Genomic DNA, 15,157 nt, shown 5'->3' on the forward strand with positions numbered 1-15,157 from the left:
GTCAATTTTATTGTTAGCTGCTTTCAATGTAATCTTGCACTTTTATTACTTTCGATAACTTCATCCAGTTATACTTAATCATTACAATTATTTTTGCAAAGCAGAAAAAAAATCTAACTAAATTTTTCCAAGATATAATTTATACATGTCATAAGATTTAACTAATCTTGGAATAAGGTCTGTTAACATCTTGGCATTTTTAAATATTTTCGACATCGTTTTAAGATAAAAACAGATACATACTCACCCTGTAGTGTAGTAGTTAAGGGATATCACAGCAGTCGAGCCTCTCAATCTGGAACTCATTAGTATCACAGAACAGCAAATCCTTCTTGGCAGCAGGTTGGTGTCTCCACAGTTAACAACCTCAGTGAACTGCACCCCACCAGCTTGCCACAGTTAAGTAATCGGACCATAGCTCGAGAGTGCCTTACTGCAGAAATTGTAATAAAAAGATCGGTGTTAGTACAGCAACCATTGTTCAGCTGAAGTCTTTAAATTGACTCTAGTATTACAGTATTTCATTTGTGGTGGAAGGTGGGGGCGGGGTGCGGGTGAAATTGATGCTCCTCCTCCAAGACTTTCCAACCTGCCCTCTTAACTGAAGCATAAGATATGTCAACTTGTCAACTCTGTACAGAGATGAGACATTCTGTTGGTGTTACTGCAGTTTAGCTCCTGCCTTTATTTTCTTTTGGTATTTGAACCATATTTGACTGTCTTAGCACTGGAGCTCTACACCCATTACATAACCAGCTGAGGGAGCAGAAGAAATCCTAACATGAGAGCCAAATGCAATTGCCGTAGGGCAAAATGCAGTCCTTTGAACTGTGCTGTGATGTTACTTTACAGGTAGGCTAAAAAAATGAAATTAATCTTCAAATAAATTATAATGCTGACAGATGGTATAAAGTTGATACCTATTTAATTGAGCAAGCAAATTCCTATTATTCAGTTCAGAATTTTGGAAACTTAGGAGGTTTCTTTTTTTAGTTGCAACTATTTTAATGACCTGCACTGCCTGACAACTATTGCAGATATTGAGATTATAATAGCTTGCTATGAAAATAGCAGTATGATCAGCAGTGCATACTGGTATTTATGAATGGCAATTTTTGAGTTGGGACGGACCCTCAGTTGAACTCATACATTCTGCTATGTACCACTTCACTTTTAAGTTCATGAGAGCATTAATTTGTTGATTGGCCTATGATTGAAGTGTGCTGAATGTTGTGAAATTGCTGCATCTACAGCGTAGTTAGAAACTATACTCATCATAGTAAGTTGGGTATTGTCCTTTCAATCTAAATACACTTAAAGTGATGATATAAATGTTACTGATTGCTAGTTGTCCCATTGCCATCACAGTTCTGATATTACAATTCCTTCAGATTTTACTTGTTAGCAGAAGCTTCATTTAACTGAGATTAGCTGCAGCAGTGTGTCTCACTGCTACCTTCACCAGCCGCCTGTTCACGATGTGGCACTCTGAAAGCATTCTGTGACGTTTGGATCAATAGAATTTATTCTTCCCTATTCTCCTGAGCCTATCTGCAGTCTTTGAAGCTGTCGATTGGGGTGTATTGAGATAGGACTAGACTCAAAAGGGTAACTAATAGACAGTCACATAAAAGAAAAAATTGCTGAAACAAAATTGAAGGAAAAACTGGTCAGAGAGGTGGTGAGCAACACACATACAAAATGCTGGAGGAACTCAACAGGTCAAAAAGGAAATGAAATAAAACTATATTTGGTTAACTCTGCATGAATGTGAATGTGTGGAGTGTGATAAATATTGATTATTTACAGCTACAGGTGGGCATGTGGAAATAGGATGTGTTGTTAATAACAGAAACTTAGCTCGACGTGTGCAGGACTGGGCACTGAATACACCTGGCTACCACAGGAAAGATAGGAGAAATGAGTAGCATTATTAATTAATAGTGCTGGAAAGTGAGGAGTCAAAGACAGAAGTTGTTATTTGGTCCTATAGAGTGGAGCTAGAAAACAGTGAAGAAAAAGTTACAAACACAAGAAAATCTGCAGATGCTGCAAATCCAGAGCAGCACATACAAAATGCTGGAGGAGCTCAGCAAGTCAGGCAATGGAAGAGTAAACAGTTGACGTTTTGGGCTGAGATCCTTCTTCGAGACTCACTCACTTCTTCAGAACGTTACACAATGGAGCTGTTGTTGTTGTTCCTTTTCGCGCCTTGTGGCGCAGAAGGTGGCATTTTTTGCCATTTCCTTAGCGTTTCTCTGTTATCGCGAGTGTGGCCAGAGCACAGGTGCTCTGCAAAATGGTCACCTAGTCTATACTTGACCCTGCCAATGTAGAAGAAACAGTATTAGCCACAGAAATATAGAAGGAACAGTCCAAGGTAAAAATAATTAATTTGAGTAAAACCAATTTCAGTGGAATGAGAGTGGTCTGGCCAAGTAAACTAGAGCTAATATTTGACAACGAAAACTGATATGTAGGAATGTGCTACCTTTCAAAGATGAGATGGTTCGGCTGCAATTGAACCACTTTCTCATGTGGGTCAAGAGAAGAATAAGCAAATCGTAACTCCTTGACAGAAAAAAAACAGGAAAATGTTGACCAAAAAAAGGCTGCTAATGACAAGTGATGTGAATACCTGAATCAGGCTGATAACAAAAGAATCAAAGGTTAAGTGAAAATTAAAATAAGAAAGACAACATGTGAGAAAAGTTTATCTCCAAACATAAGTGGGAATCCAGAAGTTTTGCAAAGGCATGTAAATTGGAAAGGAGCAATCCCATGCAGGAATGGGGCTCAGTCAGCATAAAAATCAGAACATTTGTGGGTTCTGTGGTCAGCGTTCAAGGTATGAAATGAATTCTTTGCATCTGTCTTCTCCAGGAAGTGAGTGCTACCAACATAAAGGAGAGGGTAGTTGAGACACAGGCTACATCAAAAATTAGTAGCAAGGAAGTATATTTAAAAAAAAGATTTTGTATTCAAAGTAGTTAGTTTACGAGGACTGGATGAGTTGCATTCCAGAGTTTTAAGGGAAGTATGGGAGAAAATCTCAGAGGCACTGACCAAAATCTTCCACAACTCTTTAGATATGTGTGTGGTGCCAGAGGACTGGAGACTAGGTAATATTACTCCATTGTTCAAAAAGGGAATAAGGATAAGACCAGCAGCTTCAAATCATTCAGTTTAATCATAGCGGTGGGAAAATTCTTAGAAAAATTGATGGTGCAAATGGATTCATGAAGGGAAGTCAACATTGACATGCAATAGGCAAATCATTTTCAGATTGATAGAATTTTTTGATGAGTTAGCAGGTAAGGTTGAGGGGCTACTTCAGATTGTATGGTTGGGAATGAAAAATGGAAATAGTTCATACTTACCACATGTGCTCAGACACAGTTAAACAAACATAGTTTTGTACTCCATCCATACATATAATTTCAAAATGTAAATACATCAAAGTAGTACAAAAGGAGAAACATTGCAGAACATAGTTTCACAATTATTGTTACAGCTAAAGTGCAGTGCAGGTAGACAATGAAGTGGAAGGGCCATACTGAGGAAGATTGTGAGGTTGAGTTCATCTTTAACTGGAGTCTTATAACAGCAGGTTAGAAGCTGTTCTTGAGCCTGGGTGGTGCTTGATTTGAAGATTTTGTATCTCTGAATGACGGAAAGAGGCAGGACTGAGAATGCCCGGATGATAGTTGATGCTTTTCGGAGTCAGCGAGAATTGTAGACAGAGCTTATAGGGGGCTGGCTGATTTTCATGATAGACTAAGCTGTGACAACAACTCTCTTCAATTTCTTGTTGCGTTGAGTAAGACAATTGCCAAACTATGATGTATCTAGTTAGCATGCTTTTACTGGTGAGGGTCAATGGGGACGTGCCAAATTTCCTTAACTTTCTGAGGAAGTAGTAGCACCGGTGCGCGTTGTTGGCCATGATATCTAGGTGGTTGGATGATGTTTACACCTCAGAATCTGAAGGTCTCAACCATCTCCACCTCAGCACCATTGGTACATATGGGGACATGCTCCATACTGCTTCCTGAAGTTGATGACCAGCTCTTTTGTTCCAGATGACATCAGCAAAGTTTAAACACTTAGCAGAATAGACATCAACCTAGCTGAATTAGCAGTGGTAAGTGGTTTCATTTCAGGAAAGAAGTGTTTTTAAAAATTTGATTTGAGAAAAGTTGTTTTTCAATGATCAGGGCCATTGCTTTATTTTATTAATGAATGATGTGGACAGGGGCTGTGGGAGTTGGGGTGGTACAGGCCACAACTAATCCTGCAAATGTCATAAAAATTGGGAGTTTTGTAAACTGAGAAAAGGATAGTGATATATTGCAGCAAGATATAAACAGGCTGGTTTATTATGCAGAAATAAAATGTGATGCAGTTTGGTGAAAAGGGTTAATATAGAACAAAACATATGCATCTGAAAGTTGTAGAGGACAGAGAATGCTGAATATATCTGTGCATTAATTAAAGAGGTAAGGCAGATTTAGTGTAGGACAGAGAGCATAAGATTTTGGGATCACTGAGCTCCCTTCCAGGAAAGATGGGACCCGTACAGAAAGAATGGTTCGGTCCTGAACTGGAGGGGACTAATATCCTAGTGGGAAAATTTGTTAATGCTACGCGGTGGGATTTAATCTAGAATTGCAGGGGAATGGGAACCAGAATGCCAGAACAGTTAGTGGATCGATTGTGAGGTATATGTTGGTAAGATCTCAGACAACGTCTGGAATCAAAAGGTTGAACATGGTGCAACTAGTTTCCTGAGCTGCGTATATTTCAATGCAAGAAGTATCATAGGAAATGCAGATGAAGATGGGGTAGCTAGTTTACAAACAGAGGCAATGTTAAGTGAGGGGAAGCTGTTGACAGAACAAAATTGCAGTCAACAGAATGAGGTGCAGTGTAAGAGGCAGACAAAATCGAAATAGGGTGAATACAAGACTGAAGATGTTATATTTGAATGCATGCAGTATATGGAATAAGGTCGATGAACTTGCAGCACAGTTGCAGATTTGCATGTATGATGTTGTAGGCATCACTGAATCATGCTGAAAAAGGATTATGTCTGGGAGCTTAAAGCCCAAAGTTACACATTGTATTGAAAGGACAGGCATGTAGACAGAGGGGGTGTTGTAGCTCTGTTGGTTAAAAAATTGAAATCAAATCATTAGAAAGAGGTGACATAGGGTTGGAAGGTGTTGAATCTATGTGGCTAGAGCTAAGGAACTACAAGGTTAAAGAGACCCTGATGGAAGCTATATACAGATCCACAAACTGTAGTAAGGATGTGGTCCACAAATTACAATAAAAGATAGAAAATGCATGTCAAAAGGGCAATGTTACAATAGTCATGGGGATTACAACATGTAGGTATATTTGGAAGATCAGTTTGGTGCTGGATTCCTAGAAGGGTGTTTCTAGAATATCTGTGAGATGGCTTTGCATAAATCTCGCATTTGAGCCCCCTAGGGGATCAGCTGTTCTGGATTGGGTGTTGTGCAATGAACAAGAATTGATTAGAGATCTAAAGGTAAAATAACACACAAATGTGAGTGATCATAATATGATCAAATTCAATCTGAAATTTGGGGAAGAGAAACTAAAGTCAGGTTTATCAGAATTACAGTAGAGTAAAGGGAATTACAGAGGCATGAGAGAGGAGTTGGCCAGAAAAGAGAGAAGGTTATTGAGAAACTGAAAGGTCTGAAGGTAAATAAGTCACCTGGACCGGATGGCATATACCCCAGTGTTCTGAAAGAGGTGGTTCAAGAGATTGTGGAGGTATTATTAATGATTTTTCAAAAATCACGAGATTCTGGATGGTTCCAGAAGACCGGAAATTTGAAAATGTCACTCAACTTTTCAAGAAAGTCAGAAGAAAGGAAACTATAGGTCAGTTACTCTGACTTCAGTGGCTGGGTAGATGTTGGAGTTGATTATTAAGGATGAGGTCTCAGGGTACTTGGAAGCCCATGATAAAATAGGACATAGTCAGCATGCTTTCCTCAAGGGAAAACCTTGTCTGACAAATCAGCCGGAATTATTTGAAGAAATAACAAGCAGAATAGACAAAGGAGAATTGGTTGATGTTGTGTACTTGGATTTTCAGAATGTCTTTGACAAAGTGCAGGATTTCCTATAGGTTTGTTTGAATGCTGAGTCTGTGGTGAGGATGGCAAATGCAATGTTATCATTCATTTCAAGAGGACTAGAATATAAAAACAATTATGTAATGTTGAAACTTTATAAAGCACTAGTGAGGCCTCACTTGGAATATTGTGAGCAGTTTTGGGCCCCTTATCTTAGAAAGGATGCGCTGAAACTGGAGGTTCACGAAAATGATTCCAGAAATGAATGGCTTGTTATAGGAAGATTGCTTGATGCCTCTGGGCTTATATTCCATAGAATTCAGTAGAATGAGGGATGACCTGTTTGAAACCTATTGAATTGTGAAAAGCCTTGATAGAGTGGATGTGGAGAGGTTGTTTCCAAAGACCAGAGGTCACAGCCTCAGAATAGTGGTGTATCCTTTTAGAATGGAACGATGAGGAATTCCTTTAGCCAGAGAATGGTGAATCTGTGGTGAGAGGGTCAACCGTGGAAGCCAAGTATTTATGAATATTTAAGCCAGAGTTTGATAGATTCTTGATTGGTCAGGACATGAAGGGGTATGGGGAGAAGGCAAGAGATTGGGGCTGAGAGGAAAATGAGATCAGCCATGATGAAACGCAGAGCAGACTCGATGGGCCAAATGGCCTATTTCTGCTCCTGTATCTTGTGCTATTATCATCTTATGGTCTGATATGGAAGAGAAAAATATCCAAGGTGGCAGGGAAACTGCTCGGTGTAGAAGTGGAGAGTTGCCAACCATTCTATTATTTCATGAATGTACAATATGACATGTCTGCCATTCCCTGAAGGAGCCTCTCACCCAGCTCCAAATGCTAGAAACCCCAAGCCACTCCACCCTTACCCCATTGTGAAACAACCTGGTGAAGAGGACCCGATGTACTGTCCCATTGGTCAGCCCACTGTCCACTGTATTTCTGATATCCTCCTCATCACTCTAGAAGCAAACCTTAAGCATAATTTTCAACAGAAATCAACTTAATATGGAAAATGTAATCCAAATTTGCTATTTTAAATTTGTAGAATTCAAAATATGACAGGAATAAAACAGAATTATACCACTGTTTCAGAAGCAGGCCACTAATGTGGCTTCCTGGATTTTTTTGTTCACGTTTGTAACTTTAACAAGCTTATCTGGTTAAGCCTGCCTACTGTGATACTGTGTCAACTCCTCTGTTTAAATATATAAGTAAAAGTTACTTACTGTAATGGAAGCTTTTTATTCTCCCTATCTTCTGCTGAATATGGAAAAAGTTTGGTTAAAAAGGAATCTTACAAAGTTATAACCATTTAGTTGCAATGCTTTAAATAATGAAACAAGCAATTTTCTAATACTCCATCTTTTTCTATTTTTCAATCCATCATATATTTTTTTTTGTTTTTATTCCAGATATTGTCCTTGTTTCCTGTGTGGGTTATATGCATTGGTAAGTCAGTTTTAAGGGTAAATGTTAACCCAAATGAAGGTATGCACAGAGGATTAAAGTTGGTGATAACTAATTTCTATGCTTGATTCTCAGACTAAACTTTGTTGTATGTATTAAACCTGTTCCAGTAAATTTCTGTGATTGATCTAATCAGCATTCATGTTTGATGTCAGATCCTTGTTTTCCCAAAGTTTTCCATTAAAACCAAGGTAAGAACTGAACATCTTTAGAGATCATTCAAAATCTGGCACTGACAGCTGTTTTGTAACCACCGGAAAAGCTTTAGAAGGAAAAAAATGGAAAGAGCTGTATGTCACACAGCCACATTACTGAGACAAGATGTACTCCACTCAAACTCCAGACCCAGACTCTTGCATCCCTTGGTGGTAAATAAATATTGATTTTTCTTGGTTATATTCAATAAATCTAGCATTCAACACAACAGGGATATCCAGACATTTACAGTACGCTGAATATAGAAATATCTCTTCATCTCAGCTCTAAATGGTTAGCCTCTTTTTCAGAGACTCTAATTCTAAGATTACAAGAAACAGTCTCTTAAAATGTACCTGTAAATTCCTCTGATAATATGGATATTTAAAATAGATTATCTATGTATCTTCTAAATTCCATTGTGTCTCAACTAATCTCCTTCAACCTCTCTTCAAAAGGTAAATCTTTCATTGTCATAATACATCTCGTGAATTTTGACTGCATTGACTCCAAGGTATATAAGATACAGTATATTCTTGCTTAGGTATGGGTACCAAATCTACCCGTAGTACATAAAATGTGGCTTCATCATAACCCTTTATGGTGAATAAGACTTGATTCTAACCAAGTAAAATAAAGTCCAATAGCAAATCTTCCTGCATATTTACTGATTTTGTTTCATTAACTGGTTTATTTATGTATTTATTTATTTATTTATCTATTTATTTATTCATTCATTCATTCAGCAATACAGTGCAGAACAGACACTTTTGGCCCTTCAAACTGCGTCTTCCAGTAACCCATCTATTTAAACATAGTCTAGTCACGAGACAATTGACAATGACCAAACAGCCTACTAATTGTTATGTCTTTGGAGCACCTGGAGGAATCACAAGCACACATTGGAAGGAATGTACAAACTTGCTTACAGAGGACATTGTAACTGAACTCTGTAATCTGATGCTTCCAGCTGTAATAGCATTGCCCGAACTACTACGCCACTGTGGTGCCCCAATTTAGATCAGTTTAAATATGGCAAGAGATTATTTTTGCACTGGTGATGTTGAGTCTTTGATGCCCATAGATTGGTCAGACAAATTAGATTCCCACGGGGTGAAAATCGGACACCACATTGTGTCCGTACTTAATAAGGCAGGTGCTCCTAAGTGGAAAGGGAGCTAGAAGGATGATTTCTGTCTTCTGGCAGCCATTGTAAAGTACCATTAAAATACAATTGCACAGAGATAGCAGGAGATAATAAGTTTCAGGAGTGAGGTGGAGGTGCTGCCCAGTCAGTACAGACTTGGGCCAAAGAGCTATAAGGCAATGGTATGGATATAGCCTGTTGGCCAGTGAAGGTGCAGCACTTAGAGGCTACCAGATGGATTAATTGGCAACGGGTTCCCATTAAAGTCCAAAGCTTGATGCCGCGAGAAGTTGATTCCAAAATGTGGATGGGAATGGGGATACCTGGCTGAATGATGAGGATGGGGGAAGAGAAAGTAGAACAGGCCCTCATGATCCTTTCTCAAAATGATCGTCCATTTCCCATACACCTGGGATAGTACAGGCCAGAATAATTACCATGGAGTCCCATACCTGGCATTGGGGGTGGGGGGGGGGCTTCGGCCTGTGGTTCCTCTGACTCTCACAGAACAGGAGGAGGATGAGGAATGTGGAGAAAGTAGTACAATAGACCCCACAAAGATGACAAAGAGATCAGGGAGTTCTCCATTAAGGAACTGGTGGGTTTGGGGGATAGTTATAGACTGAAGCCAGGAGAGCCTCTGGCCACATGGTTGTTGAGGATATAGGATGAGGAGGTACTGGAGTGAGCCCTAAGGAGGCTGTTGCCCACACATGCAGTCAATAACACCCTGAGGATATTTGCTCGCTACCCATGAAGGTAATAAGTCCTTTTGTGATTGGGTGGCAGCGATAGTCAACGTTGCTATCCTTCCATTCTTGAGTAGGATTTAAAGCCCTGAGCAGAATGGAGCACAGAAGAGGAAGGAACCAGAGCCCTTCAGCCCTTCACCAGTGATCTCTAATTACAGGTTATACACAATAGTAATAGGATTCTGAACTAACTCCTGCCATCATAGGGCATTCAGTTATGACAGCAGCACTCCCCACTTGAAAGGAGTGGTGCTGCCTTTAATGGGATCGGCAGTTGGGGACACTGTAAATGCAGTGATTCAGTTGCTCGAAGGGTCGGAGTATGTGGGAGAAGGTACGCAAACTGAGGTCTGGAAATCAGAGATGATGGGGAATAGTGGATCGCATGTGACCCATAAAGCAATGCTTTTAGTGCTGCTCAGAAATAGGGTCTGGAAGGAGCAGGTAGGGTTCGTTCTCTCACCCTCCATTCCATGTGGTACGAGCACAGCCAGGAGAAGAGAGGTCGGGGGCTATTAAAGGAGAGAGGTTCCTTCTGTCCTCTGCAGCATTCTTTGCATTCCCTTCAGGGTTCCTTGTATGCGTTGCTGGAGGCTCTATAAAAGGTACTGGTCAGTAAGATGGCAGCGCATTCAATCTCAGCAGCTTCTACAGGGTAAACCAAAGGTGTTATTGTCCTTTCTAAATGGATTTTTTCACAATCACAAGACCCTGCTGAACATTTAAGATCTTAAAATGCTACTCCATCAGTGAGAAAAACTAAAGGAGCTAGATTTGGCATAGATTGTGTTGATACCTGCATCAGAGAGGCATCAGTGCACAAAGGCAGTGTGCAGTTTAACAGCCAGTGATTGTTTTAGTCATTTTTCCTGTGATCGCTAGACCCCGTTGAACGCTGTTATTGAACGCTGCGGGTCTGAGTCATTGATTTATTGGCAGATGGCGGGGGAGGTGTGTGGCCTTGGCTACAATGAGGTCTAGACCTCAAGCCATGGTGCTGCCTGTTTACAGCCGCCCAGGAGGGAGGTGTCGGAGGCAGTACACTCCACTGGAGGTGGCATGGTGTGGCATCCAAGCTGGACTCAGTGCTGCCCCCGGGTGTTCACTCAGCATAAGACGCTGTATTGTGGTTGACTGTCGACTGCTGCACCATTCATGGACTCAGGGTCCTGGATTATATAGTTTTTTGTGTGGCTGTATTTTACTCATATTTTATATGTGCTTTCTATCTTATATGTGCCTTGTGGCTCTCGAGAGTTGGAATGCTGCAGGAAGTGCCTTAACTTACCTGCTTATCGAAAGCCATTCTCCTGTGGGAGGCGGGGACTGGCCCATGTAAGGAGCATTGCAATCCCTCCCACTTGTTTCTGTTTAGTTGAGAATGTCACGGCACTAGTAGGGTTTAAATCTTATGCGTGGCAACCGTGCAATCTCCTCTCCTATCACGTTGCCATGCTCCAAGAAGATGAGGGTGCTGCGGAAACGGTAAACAGTGGGGGTAGGCTGTAGCGCACAAGGCCTGCGCGCACAGTTTAGCTATGTCATTGCTGCTGTGTGTATGTTTGGTGTCTGTTTTGACCTGACACTTCGGACACTAAGTTCGGTTAAGTATCTGTATCCAAATTTAGCTTGAAGGGTTATTGGGTGTTTAGTGTTGTAGCCTCATAGCTTAGGAGGATTAGATAAGTGCTTGCTTGACTTAACTGCTTGGTTAAGTGTTTCACTCTGTGTGTTGTAAATAAATAGTTACTGTGCTTACTTGCGATCGGTGTCTTCTATCCCATTAATGAATCCATGTATCTGCTTCCCCACAACAGATGCCAGCAGCTGTTGAACAGTAAGAGAAGCAGCAGGGGGATGTAGGCTCAAGGGGCATCAGGTACTGGAGTCTGAAACACTCTGATAGAGGAACACAGTGGGTCAAGCAGCGTAAATGGGAGGAAAGGACGCTGCCCACATTAGATGGCATGCTGTGGTGAACTACATATACCTGTCTGGACACGCCCCCCCCCCCCCCCCCGCTGACTGCTCCTGTGGCTCCTCCCACGGACCCCGGTATAAAGGCGATTGGGGACTCTGCCTCGGCCTCAGTCTCCAGGATGCAGTGTGGTGGTCAATTGCTGCTTGTTCTTTCTTCCAGCCAATAAAAGCCTATATCTCGCCTCACGTCTCCGAGAGTTATTGATGGTGCATCACATGCATCATGAGGAAAGCTTAAATGAGAGTGTGCTTTTTTCACTGGAGCAAAGGAGGATGAGAGGTGACTTGAAAGAGGTGTATAAGATCATTAAAAGATGGACCGCCGGTGCCATTTTCCCAGGATGGAAATGACTAATAATTGGGCATAATTTTAGGGTGAGTGGAGGAAAGTATAAGGGGTTTTTAGAGTAGTTTTTTTACACACAGGCCAGTGGATGTGTGGAATGCCCTGCCATGGAGTGGCAGAGGCTGAAACATTTGGGACAATTAAGTCTCTCTTAGACATGCATATGAATGAAAAAGAAATGAGGAGTCTTGTGGGATGGAAGTGTTAGGTTGAACTTGCAGTAATTTACAATGATGAAACAACATAGTGTGTCAAAGCATCTGCCTTGTGCTGTACTATTCTACGGTCAGTGTTCTTTGAATTGTTGATATTTCAGGTCAGGACTGAGATTGGGGTGGCAAGGTGACTAGTGTAAAGAGGAGAAGGGAGGAGTGTAAGATTGCTGGCAGGGTTTGTGATATAGAGGCGTGGAGTAGGGATACAGATGTACGATGTGTACAAAGAATTTAGTAACACATTTGTCAAATTTCCCTCATGATCCTGAAGATTAAGATGCATGGGATCCATGTGACTTGGTAGTTTGGATTCAGAACTGGCTTGCCCATAGAAGACAGGGGGTAGATGTGTAAAGGTGTTATTCTGGCTAGACATTTTGTTCCAGACTAGTACAGGGATCTATGCTGAGGCCACTGTTGTTTGTTACGTAAGTGACTTGGATGAATTTATAGAAGGGAGAGTAGTTAAGTTTGTGGTTGACACTAACATTGTTGCAGTTTTGGAGAGTGTCAAAGATGCAGCAGAGAATGCGATAGATCGGTTACCGATATGGAAGGAGAAATGGCAAATGGGTTTCAATACAAGCAAGTGTGAGATGTTGCACTGTGCGAGGTCAAATGTAATGGGAAGGTATGCAGTAAATGGCAGGAATCTTAACAGCATTGATGTCTATACTGCTGCAAAAATTGGCCAAAAAGATAGATATGTGGCGACCCATTTCCTACCACACTCGAACCGGCTCATAATTAGCCAGCGTGCAGGCACAAAGGCCAGGTCCGCAACAAAGGGAGAAAAGCCTGCGGGGTTTGCGAGTACGTGTCTCTTGGAACATCCGCGCCCGGGGAAGGCGGGGTGAGGGAGGCTTTAAAGCAAGGCTGTGAAGTTCGAATAAAATTAACTTTGACTGCAGTTTATCGACTCCGTGTCGTTATTTTAGCGCTGCATGTAGCACACCGTTACAGATAGTTCAAAGTAAATTTATGATCAAAGTACTTATATGTCACCATATACAGCCCTGAGGTTCATTTTCATTTGGGCATACTCAACAAATCTACAGAATAATAACGATAACGGAATCAATGAAAGGTTGTCCAACAAGAATGTATACCCAGACTGCAGAAGGCAATAAGCTGTGCAAGTACAAAAAGAATAAACAATAATAATAATAATCGATAAATAAGCAGTAAATATTAAGAACATGATAGGGTGGTAAATAAAGTGTATGGCCCGCTTGCTTTCATTGGTCACAACATTGAGTGTAAGAGTAAGGAAGTCATGTTGTAGCTATATAAAAAGCTTTGGTGAGGCAAGTCTTAGAACATTGCATGCATTTCTCATCACCCCATTACAGGAAGGATGTAAAGGATTTGAAAGGTGCAGAAGTGGTTTTCCAATATGCTGCTTGGATTAAAAAGTAAGAGCAATAAGGAGAGGTTTGAAAACTTTGGTTGCTTTCTCCGGAATGTTGGATGCGAGGGGAGGACAGATAGAAATTTATCTAAGAGACATGGGTAGACAATTGATTTTTTGTTTACCCCCAGTGTTGAGGACATGCATTTAAGGTGACGGGGAATGTAAAGATTAACAGAAATATGTAGGCAAGTTTATTTTTACAAGAGTGGTAGGTGCCTGGAATGATGGTGGTGGGAGCAGCAGATACAATAGTAGCATTTATGAAGCTATTATATAGTTAGATAGACATGTGAACACATGAACATACAGGGAATAAAAGGATATGAAAGCATGCACAGGGAGGAAAGATTTTGTTTAATATTGCATTATTTTTTGGTGCAGTCATTATGGGCCTGCAAGCCTGCTCCTACACTGTACTGTTTTACGTTTGTTCTAAGTTCAAAACAGGGACACTAGTGTTTTCTTTATGAAGGGCAATAGAAACATGCCTTAGTAACTGTGTCTCAATGTTGGCTATAGTTTCAGTTTTACCCAAGTAACTGAAGGATTATCAGAATGAATTGAAAGACAACACTGAATAATGCATTAGTTTATCACTCATGAGGCTGCACTTTCATTGGATAATTGCCACTTGTTTAGTGATGTTTGTATAAAGGCATTGAATATGATACATAATGCATCAAACTGAAACCTTAAGGCCGAGTTCTTGCTGGTGAACACTTTGGTTCTGCCATAAAACTCCTCATGGAGTCAAGTGATGGATGTGATTCATGCTGAGATTCCCCAGCATTTACTATTAAACAAAATAGTTTTTTTTAAAAAGAAACTTGCATGTTCTTTGTTTCTTAATCCATTGCACTAAAATTAATGATAATTTTAATCAATGATAATTTGAGTTTGACCTGTGTTCCTCTCCCTCGTGCTGCCTGCTTTCTGAGGAAAGTGCAGACGTTTTGGATTCCACGTTGCAAGAATTGATTGGAGAGGCTGCGGACTCATTTTGGGGGAATCTGAGGTTCATGTTGCATGTGTTTCTGGATTCTAATGCCTGTTTGCTTTCTGTTTTCCAGTGATTTGATCAGTGTGGACTGGAGTGCTTCGGCCTGCAGTGGGCTAGCGGTGCAGCATTGAACTGAACTACACTGAATACTACTGCACTCCTGGTTTGATACTCTGTATGTTGTCCTCTTCTTGCGCATTGTGCATTTGATGTTTTCCTGAACGGGTTCCATGATGTTTCATGGGTGCTTGTGGGAGGACAAATCTTGGAGTTGTATTCTCTATACATACTTTGATAATAAATGTACTTTGAAACTTCAAATACTGCATTAAGTCTGAGCTGGTGAAGGATGCAGGAGCTAACTCCCATGTGAGTTGACATGATTATGCCCTGACAGAATTATCCTTGCAAATGTGTCAGCAAGATATGGGTCTCTGCATTTGACAGCTCAATCATGGAAGTCTGGGACTTATTTCAGCTTGAAAGACTAAATACCAATAGTTTCAA

At 40.8% G+C, this 15,157-nt stretch overlaps 1 long non-coding RNA gene across 1 annotated transcript; it reads left to right on the forward strand.

Annotated features, from left to right (window-relative positions):
• The first annotated feature begins 625 nt into the window (after positions 1–625).
• LOC140737755 (uncharacterized) lies at positions 626–14,936 on the forward strand. Its single transcript, XR_012101246.1, has 3 exons — positions 626–852; positions 7,547–7,583; positions 14,721–14,936. It is a non-coding gene; the product is annotated as an uncharacterized lncRNA (long non-coding RNA).
• The last annotated feature ends 221 nt before the right edge of the window (positions 14,937–15,157 follow it).

Source organism: Hemitrygon akajei, chromosome 13 (assembly GCF_048418815.1).
Source record: "Hemitrygon akajei chromosome 13, sHemAka1.3, whole genome shotgun sequence".
Taxonomy (NCBI): domain Eukaryota; kingdom Metazoa; phylum Chordata; class Chondrichthyes; order Myliobatiformes; family Dasyatidae; genus Hemitrygon; species Hemitrygon akajei.